Source organism: Phyllostomus discolor, chromosome 9, assembly GCF_004126475.2.
Source record: "Phyllostomus discolor isolate MPI-MPIP mPhyDis1 chromosome 9, mPhyDis1.pri.v3, whole genome shotgun sequence".
NCBI lineage: Eukaryota > Metazoa > Chordata > Mammalia > Chiroptera > Phyllostomidae > Phyllostomus > Phyllostomus discolor.
In genome coordinates, this window is record NC_040911.2 from 38942165 (window position 1) to 38951316 (window position 9152).

A 9152-nucleotide genomic window follows, 5' to 3' on the forward strand; every position below is an offset into this window, starting at 1 on the left:
TTTTTTTTTAAATGTGGTCACTTAGGAATTTTTTAATTATATATGTGACATTCATATTTCTATGGCCAGAGATGTTCTAGACCTTTGCTATTTGTTTTAGATTCAGTTGTATTCCCCCCAAAATGTATATGTTGAAGCCCTAAGCCCCCCAGTGTGACTATATTTGGAAACAGGGCCTTAAAGAAGTAATTACAGTTAAATGAGATTATGTGGTTGGCTCCCTGATTCGATAGGATTGGTGTCCTTAAAAGAAGCAGAAGAGACACTAGGGATGGGTGTACACAGAGAAAAGGCCATGTGAGGACACTGTGAGTAGACAGCCATCTAGAAGCCAAGGGAAGTGTTCTCACCAGAAACCAAACCCTGCTGAGATCTTGATCTTGGGCTTCCAGCATCCAGAACTGTGAGAAAATACATTTCTGTTGTCTAAGCAGCTCATTTTGCTATGGCAGCCCTAGGACTTATTAACACATTACCCTGAGTGCGGTCCATGGACCAGCACCCATCACCACCTGTGGGCTTGTTAGAAATGCAGAACTCCAGGCCTGACACCACACCAGTGGAACCAGAATCTGCATTTTTTTACAAGATCCCTGGGTGACATAAGGAGCCCTGTTCTAGAGCACAGGCCAGCTTTGGTCAGGGACTTCTAAGTAGAGTGGGAGAGGGAATGTGAAGAGGTGAGCTGTGGGGTGGAGAAGTCAGCGGCTCTGCCTGGTGGCCTCTGACTCCTCAGGGAGGTCAGCGTCAGTAGCTAAGGTTGGGGGAGAGCCCTGGAATTCAAACACCCAGCCTGGGGAGATTTTTCTGCTCCTAATGATTAGAATTACTGCTTTTCAGAGCTGGTGGTGACCCTTCGGGAACTATCTAGTTTACATCTTTGAGGAGGGACACTACAGCTGACCCAAGACCATTTGGCAGGGATGAGAATCTGGCCTCCTTATTCCCAGTAGACATGTTGCTACCATTTGATTTAATTCAACATGAAAATTCTAACAAATAGATACAGTCGAGGTTTTGTTGTTGTTGTTTTAAATGCGGAGAAGCCTGTCTTAGCTGTTCTTGGGAAAGGAGAGAAAACCAGCCCGTTTCATGGACCTGATGGGTAAGTGCACGCTCTAATATCAACCACATGTTCTTTGCATGTTTGATAGGGATCCCACACTTCTCACTGCAACTTTTCTACTAAAGGTTACCATATGCCGTAGGAATGTTTCACCACATGAATTGGCCCTATAAGCTGAGAGGTTTAAATTATCAAGCAGAGTGAGTTAATCTATGCCTTGATTATCCATGTGTCTGACTATCTAAAGACGTTGCTGGCATGGAGTTGTAACTCACGACTGACTTGCTAATTTGAAATATAGATGGGTGCCTCCCTTTCTTTGCCCCTCCTTGTGCACACACTTAGATGCTGATTACAGTGGAGTTTGCAAATGGGTTGAATGTATTCTCAAGTCTGTCCTGCATTAATTCCTATAGACATATTGCTTTCTGGGAGTTGGAGAATCACCAAGCAGTTGAAAGTCCAGTTGAAAGTCACAGAGGGGGAGCATGTAGATGAGGAAAGGGGGAGGAGAATATGTTGGAGAGGAGTTAATGAGAAGTAGGTGAAGATTAAACAGCCGTTGCTTCAGATGGAACCTACTGCTGCCTGGGAGCTGGACTGAAAGTGGGTTTCGGAGTGGGCTGATTTAGATGCAAAGCTCAGCTTTGCCTCTTGGTGGACGAGTGAACCTGGACAAGTTGTTTAATCTGAGCCTCAGTATACTCACCTATAAGAATGAGAATAACAAGACTTTTCTTGCGGAATTTTCTTGAAATATAAATGAGAAGATAGAGAAAATGCACATGGTAGGGTCTCAGTCAATGTTGATTTTCTGTCTTTCCTTCCATCCTTCCTCCTCCTATTGAAACTGAGATGTTTTCTACACTTGATGCTGGCAAGATGAGGTTCATTTTTACTTGCCCAATAAGAGGAGAAATTATGGACAGACACAGTGAGATCAGCTTTAGGGACATTGATGGTTTTGTTTTGATTATTTTATTGAGATACTCAGTATTTTTCAGTTATCAGAGAACATAATTACTACACATGGCAAACAATAGAGATCTATTAACAAAAAAGTAGTAGAAGAACAACATTAATAATATCATTATTGCTATGTACTAAATAGGTAAGCCAGTGATCTTGGTAGTTGAATGTTTGATATACTTTCAATAGGCCAACTCAAGGTCTGGCTATTTCTGTTGACATAAATCTATTTATTTATTTTTGTTTTGTTTGTGTGTGGTGGGGAAGGGAGAGGAGGTCCCCAAAATACAGCTTAAACTCTTGATATACTTAAGGTTCTAGACAAGAGTAACCCATAACCAAATAAAAGGCGTTCTAATGCATCGTACCTCCCCCTGTGTACCCAGCTGCTACTGAAGGATACAAGAACTTTTCCAGATGAAACACTGTGACAGAGTGGTGAATCCCATGAAGCAACCAACAGGACACTTCTTCCATGTATTTAGCACCACACAGAACTATGACACACCAGGGGCTTTCTCAGAACACCATTCATTTGAAGAACAGAGAGAGCCCCATCCTACATGTGGGCTCTCTTTCTCATTCTTATATTGAAAGTTCATGAGTCTGGTGTATTCAGAAAGAAAGCCACAAAACTAGGGGCAGAATTAAAATGCAGAAATAATATTTTCTATGTTCAACGACACTTTTAAAAAGTCTTTCTTTTTTTTCCTTTTTATTGAATTTATTCAAGTGACACTGGTTAACAAAAGTATACAGGTTTCAGGTGCTTTTCTACAATTCTACAACACACCATCTGTAAACTGTTATTGTGTGTTCACCAACCCAAGTCAAGTCTCTGTCCTTCTCCACTTATCCCCATACCATTCTCCACCTCCATGACCCTCACCGTTGACACAAATTTAAATGGTAACACTTGCAGAGACCTTTAAAATCAGCAGGAGATCTTTTTGTTATTTCCCAATGGTATATTTTTAGAAGGTCCTTGGCAAAAAGGGCTTATCCAGGTATAGCATGTTAAAATATTGCTTTATTATTTCAGGTGTCAAGGACACTTAGATGAGAAATAAAGTCCCTGCCTGCATAAAGGCATCGTGCTGGTTTTTGGTCATTTTTGTGGCTCTCCAAATGAAGTCAGCCAACTAGAGAGAGCACCATGGCCGAAGCCAGAGGAGGAACACCGGTCTGCCAGCCCACCCTGGGATTTCAGTACTTGGGAATCCAGAAGCTTTCTCTCTAAGGAGCTGCAGACAGTAAAGAACCAAATGAAATATACACATACCTCTTTCCATCTACTTCTGTGGACTCATATCCTGAGTCGCCAGAAAAACAAAAATAATACTTACTATTTATTGGGTCACTAACTACATGCCAGAAATGGGTTAACTCATTCCATTCTGAAAACAATCCTATGAGGTAGGAAATATTGTGTCCATTATACAGAAAATTGAGACCCAGAGAGGTTAATTAGCTAGCCCAAGTTCACCCAGCAAACAGCGAGCTGGGAATTGAATTCAAGTTTGACAAGGCGATGCTGCCTCTTAGATCAGGGGCATTACCACAGCAGCCTATAGTTTTAGTTTATACCTGTTTTGCAACATATACTTATAATATAATATTATAAACTTATTACATTACCCTGATATCTCCTTTTCCTTCAGATAAGAAAACATCTAGCATGGTTTTCAAAATAGAATCAATATCTTCACCTGAATAAGAAATGGCTACTCTCTTTTAGCTAAAAAATTTTGGTGATCTCATTTCATTTTGTAAACATTCTTGCATTTTCTAAATAGCTACATTTTATCCTCTTTCACTTCTTTAATCTCACAGAACTGCCAACTTGGCCACCAGCTGCTACATATGCATACATTTGGAAGTCCAGCACAGGTCTGCTCTGAGTCAGGCTCTGGGCCCTTCCATGGAAAGACAAGTATTAATATGATCCCACTTTCAAGGTGTTCCCAGTCTAGTGGGGACAACAGTCATGCAAACAGACAATTTCAGTGGAGTTTGTGACCACTTTTATACACTTAGACACAGTCAAAGCTGGAGAAACAGAGGATCAGCAATGACATCAGCTTGGAAGCACTGACAAGTAGTTAGCATTCAGTGGGGTGTAGAGGCTGGAAGGTGGTGGTTAGGCATCCCGGTAGGGCGAATATACCAGTAGGAGCAAGAGGGAGAAGGCATAACTGGGCCTGGAGTATTTCAGGACTCATCTGTGGGCCTTCGGGATGTGAGGAGCAGAGGAGCACAGGAGATGGGAGAGAAGTTAGGAGAAGTGGGGCCAGGTGAGGCAGGCCTCATGTCCCTTGCTCAGGAGTTTAGATTCTATCCTGTGGGCAAGGAGGTCCCATGGACATTTTACAAGAGGTATAACACAATGAGATTCTTCTTTTAAGAAAAGCCTCTGGCAGATGTGAGAACTATTGCCAAAAAGAGAGAGACCAGTGGCATGGCTATGCAGTAATCCAGATGCAAGACAGGCTTGACAAACAGGAATGGAGATGGGGCCACATAGGAAGACATTTCTGAGTTAGCATTAACAGGGTGGAGAGTAGCCTACATGTGAAGGGCCTGGGAGCTGAGTTCAAGCCAACTTTGACATGTCTGACTTGGTGACAGTATTAAATAAAATAAGGCATAAGAAGAACATGTTTGGAAGGTTGAGGAATGGGGTTAGGGTGTGAAATATAAAAACAAAACAAAAAGAATAGATGCTTTTTCTTGGGTCCTACTTCCAGAGATTCTTGGTTAATTTGTCTAGGGGTGTAGCCTAGACACTGGGATATTTTATTTAATCCTTCCAGGTGATTATAATGAAAAGCCAAACTGAGAAGATATAAGAGATAAGAGAAGACTGATAATAGAATTCTCAGAACCAAGATTTACAGGCAAGAAATCATTAATAGGCTATTGATCAAATGTGTTCATTAATAGGCTATTGGTCAAATTTACTATGTGATTCAAAACTCAGCCCCACCCTGTCCCTCCCACTGAATGCAGCTATAAACCTGGGCAGAATGTATGGAGCAGCAATTTGAGGACTCTGTAAAGTAAATAGTAGCAGATGGATTGGGAAGGAAGACCAGAGTTCAAAGTACCTCTGAACCAATGGTGCATTTACCATATTGTTAACTTCAGTGGTGCACAGTCTAGACATGAAGTAGTCCGAAACTGCAAGTGGGTTCCAAGGGAAACCCTCTACTTCTAGCTCAAGAAACAGAAAACAGGTCTCCTAATGCTCAAAGAGAATGAGAGAAACCCCATTATCTTTTTTTTTTTTTTTTTTTTGTAATTCTTCTGGCTAGAGGATGGAAAAGGGGATCCCAGGAACCAGGAAGTACTAGGGACATTATAAAGAGGAAAGAATTTGGGCAAGTGACCTGGTAATGTTGTTTAGAAATCCCTGGGCTCACCCTAAGCTGTGCATACATAAATTTGACCCTGAACAATACACCAAAAGCTTTGAGATGGAACTATAAACGGAGATAGACCACCACCCATACCCTACTCTGGCCACCAGGTGGCACACATGCTGACAGAGCAGGAGAACACTGCAAAGACTTGGAAGTGAAACTGAGCCACCCCACAACCCACAAAAAGTTGGTTGAAACTTGTAGCTTGCAGCCAACTGGGTCAGTTGCTTACCAAAGTGAAAAAGATCAACATTTTCCACAGGATTTAAGAGATACCCAGAGACTCACATTATTCAAAATATCTACAATGCAATACAAATTTGTTCATCATAGGAAAACCAGGAAAATCTCAACTTACATGCTAAGAGGATACAGATGTGGGAATCACCTGACAAAGACTTTAAAGCAGCCACTATAAAAGCGATACAACAAGTAAGGACAAACTTTCTTTAAATGAAGGGAACATAGACAGTCCCAGCAAAAATAAATAAATATAAAAGAAAGAAAGGAACAAAGAAAATAAAGAAAAATCAACTGGAAATATTAGACTTAAAAAATATAATAACTGTAATTTTAAAACTCACTGATAGGCTCAATGGCAGAATGGAGGTGACAGGAGGAAGAGTCAGTGACTGTGAAGACAGATCAATAGAAATTCTCCAATCTCAGCGACAGAAAGAATAAAGATTGGGGGCAAAAATGGACAAGCATCAAGAACCTGTAAAACAATACCAAAAGCCTAACATTTATGTTATCAGAGTTCCAGAAGTAGAGGAAAAGTGCAGTGTGAAGAAAGACAGACAGACATAAAGAAAGAAAGAAAGACTAAAAACTTCCAAAATTTGACAAAACACACAAAACCTACAGATTTGAAAAGCTCATCAAATCATAAATAGGACAAACCAAAAAATAAAAAATAAAAAAAAAATCCATGCCCCAAAATATTATAATCAAACTACTGAGAATTAAACTGATAATGAAATCTCACAAGCAACCAGAGAAAAGTGACATGTTAATTACAGAGAACAATTACCCAAATAACTGCAGACATCTCATCAGAAATCATAGAAGCCAGATGGAAGCAGAAGAGCATTTTAAAAATACTGAAAGAAAAGAACTGTCACCCCAGAATTCTATACCCAGCAAAAATATGCTTCAGGAATGCAGATGAAATAAAAATCTTCTTAGAACAAAGAGAGTAGAATTTGTTGTCAGCAGACCTGCTCTAATAGTACATTTTTCAAACAGATAGCAATTATACCAGACGGAAATATGGAATACCAGGAATGAAGTAGGAGTAACAGGAATGGTGACTGTATGGGTCAATATAATAGACTTCATTCTCTCAAATTCTTTAAACCCTGCTTTACGGGTTGGAAACAATAAGTGTGACACTGTTTGATACAATGTTTGTAAATGTAATACATAATGCATACAATGTTTGCATTCCCTGCTACAAAATGAAGCAGGGAATGCAAAGTCCCTGTATGGTGATAAGGTTTCTACATTCTTCTCAAAGTGGTAAAATATCGTGAAAAGGTAAGCATGTATTCTGTAATTCCTAAAGCAAAAATATTATGCAAAGAGATGTAATAAAATATACACACACAATACACATACAATAAATAAAATAGAATACTAAAAAGATTCATATAACCGCCAAAATAGCATGAGGTGGGAAACAAACAAAAAAAAAACAGAGGGAACAAACAAAATAAAAACTGTAGGCTTAAATTCAAACATAAACAATTACATTAAATGCAAATAGTCTAAAATCAATTGAAAGAGATTGGCAGGCCTCTTATCGTGGCTTCTTGGGGGCAGTCAGCTGCTTCAGGATGAAGCTGAGCATCTTTCCCAGCCACTGGCTGCCAAGGCCTCATTGTGGTGGACAATGAACGCAAACTTTATGCCTTTTATGAGAAGTGTATGGCCCCAGAAGTTGCTTCTTGTGCTCTAGGTGAAGAATGGAAGCATTATGTGGTTTGAATCAGTGATAGGAATGGCAAACAAGCTTTCCCCATGAAGTATCGTGTCTTGATCCATGGCCATGTCCTCCTGCTACTGAGTAAGAGGCACTCCTGTTATAGCCCAAGGAGGACTGGAGAAAGCGCAAATCTGTTTGGGGTGGCACTGTGGATGCTAATCTCAGTGTTCTCAACTTGGTCATTGTTAAAAACAGGAAGATATTCCTGGTCTCACTGATACTACTGCACCTTGTCACCTGGGGCCCAAAAGAGTTAACAGAATCCAAGAACTTTTCAATCTCTGTAAAGAAGATGATGTCCACCGATACACTCTGAGAAAGCACCTAAACAAAGGCAAGAAACCTAGGATCAAAGCACCCAAGATTCAGCATCTTGTTACTCCACGTGTCCAGCAACACAAATGTTGGTGTATTGCTCTAAACAAGCAATGTGCCGAGAAAAATAAGGAAGAGGTCACAGAATATGCTCGACTTTTGGCTAAGGGAAGGATGGAGGCCAAAGAAAAACACCAGGAGCACGTAGCCAAGAGACACAGGCTGTCCTCTCTGAAAGCTTCTACCTCTCAGTCTGAATGCAGTCAAGCATGAGATTTTCTAAGATTAATAAATGAAGAACAGACATCAAAAAAGAAAGAGAGAGAAAAGAAAGGAAGAGATTGGCAGAATGGATTCTTTAAATGACTAGATTATGTGGTGTTTTATAAAAACTCAGGCCCTGGCCAGCGTGGCTCAGTTGGTTGGAGAATCATACCATAGACCAAAGGGTTGCAGATTTGATTCCTAGTCAGGGCATATTCCCAGGTTACGGGTTCCATCCCTGGTCTGGGTGGTTACAAGAAGGAAACCAAACGATGTTTCTCTCTCTTCAATGTATCTCTCTCTCTCTCTCTGCTCCCCCACCCACTTCTTTTCTCTGTGAAAACAATGAAAAAATGTCCTCAGGTGAGGATAAAAATTTTTTTAAAAACTCACTTAAAACAAAAGGTGTAAGAAAATTGAAACTAAAAGTATATATCATATACCCAAGAAAAAATGGAAACTTGTGTCCACAAAAAAAACTGTACGTAAATGGTTATAGAAGCATTATTCATAATAGCTCAAAACTGAAACAACCCACATGTCCTTCAACTAATGAATGGTTAAGCAAACTATAGTACATATATACCTTGAACTACTGTTCAGTAAATAAAACAAATTAACTGCTGATATACACAACAATTTGGATAGGTTTCAGGGGAATTATGCTGTGTGAATGAGGCTGTTTATATATCGATATTGAAATGATGAGATTATAGAGATGGGGACAGATCAGTAGTAGGCAGGGATCAGGGAGAGGGAAGTGGGGAGGTGGCTGTGGCTATAAAAGAACAGCACAGGATTTTTGTGATAGAGCAGTTTTGTATCTTGATTGTTGTGGCGGCCACATGAATCTACATATGATAAAATTTCACAGCACTGAATACGAACACACAAAAACAAAATTGAGTGCATGTAAAACTAATGGAATCTGAATAAGGTATATGGGCTACATCGATGTCAACTTTTCTGTTGTGATTATGCTATGGTTATGCAAGATTTCAAGATGTTACCATTGAGTGGAACTGAGTTAAGTTAGTAGTGTGCTAGGCTGCCATAACAAAGAACTACAGATGGGTAGCCTAAACAATGGAAATTAATTTTGTCCTAATTCTGGAGGCTAGAAGTCCAA

General features: G+C 40.0%; 1 pseudogene; it reads left to right on the plus strand.

The window, feature by feature from the left end:
• Positions 1-8032, plus strand: part of LOC114505998 — a 70377-nt pseudogene extending 62345 nt beyond the window's left edge.
• Positions 8033-9152: the final 1120 nt, after the last annotated feature.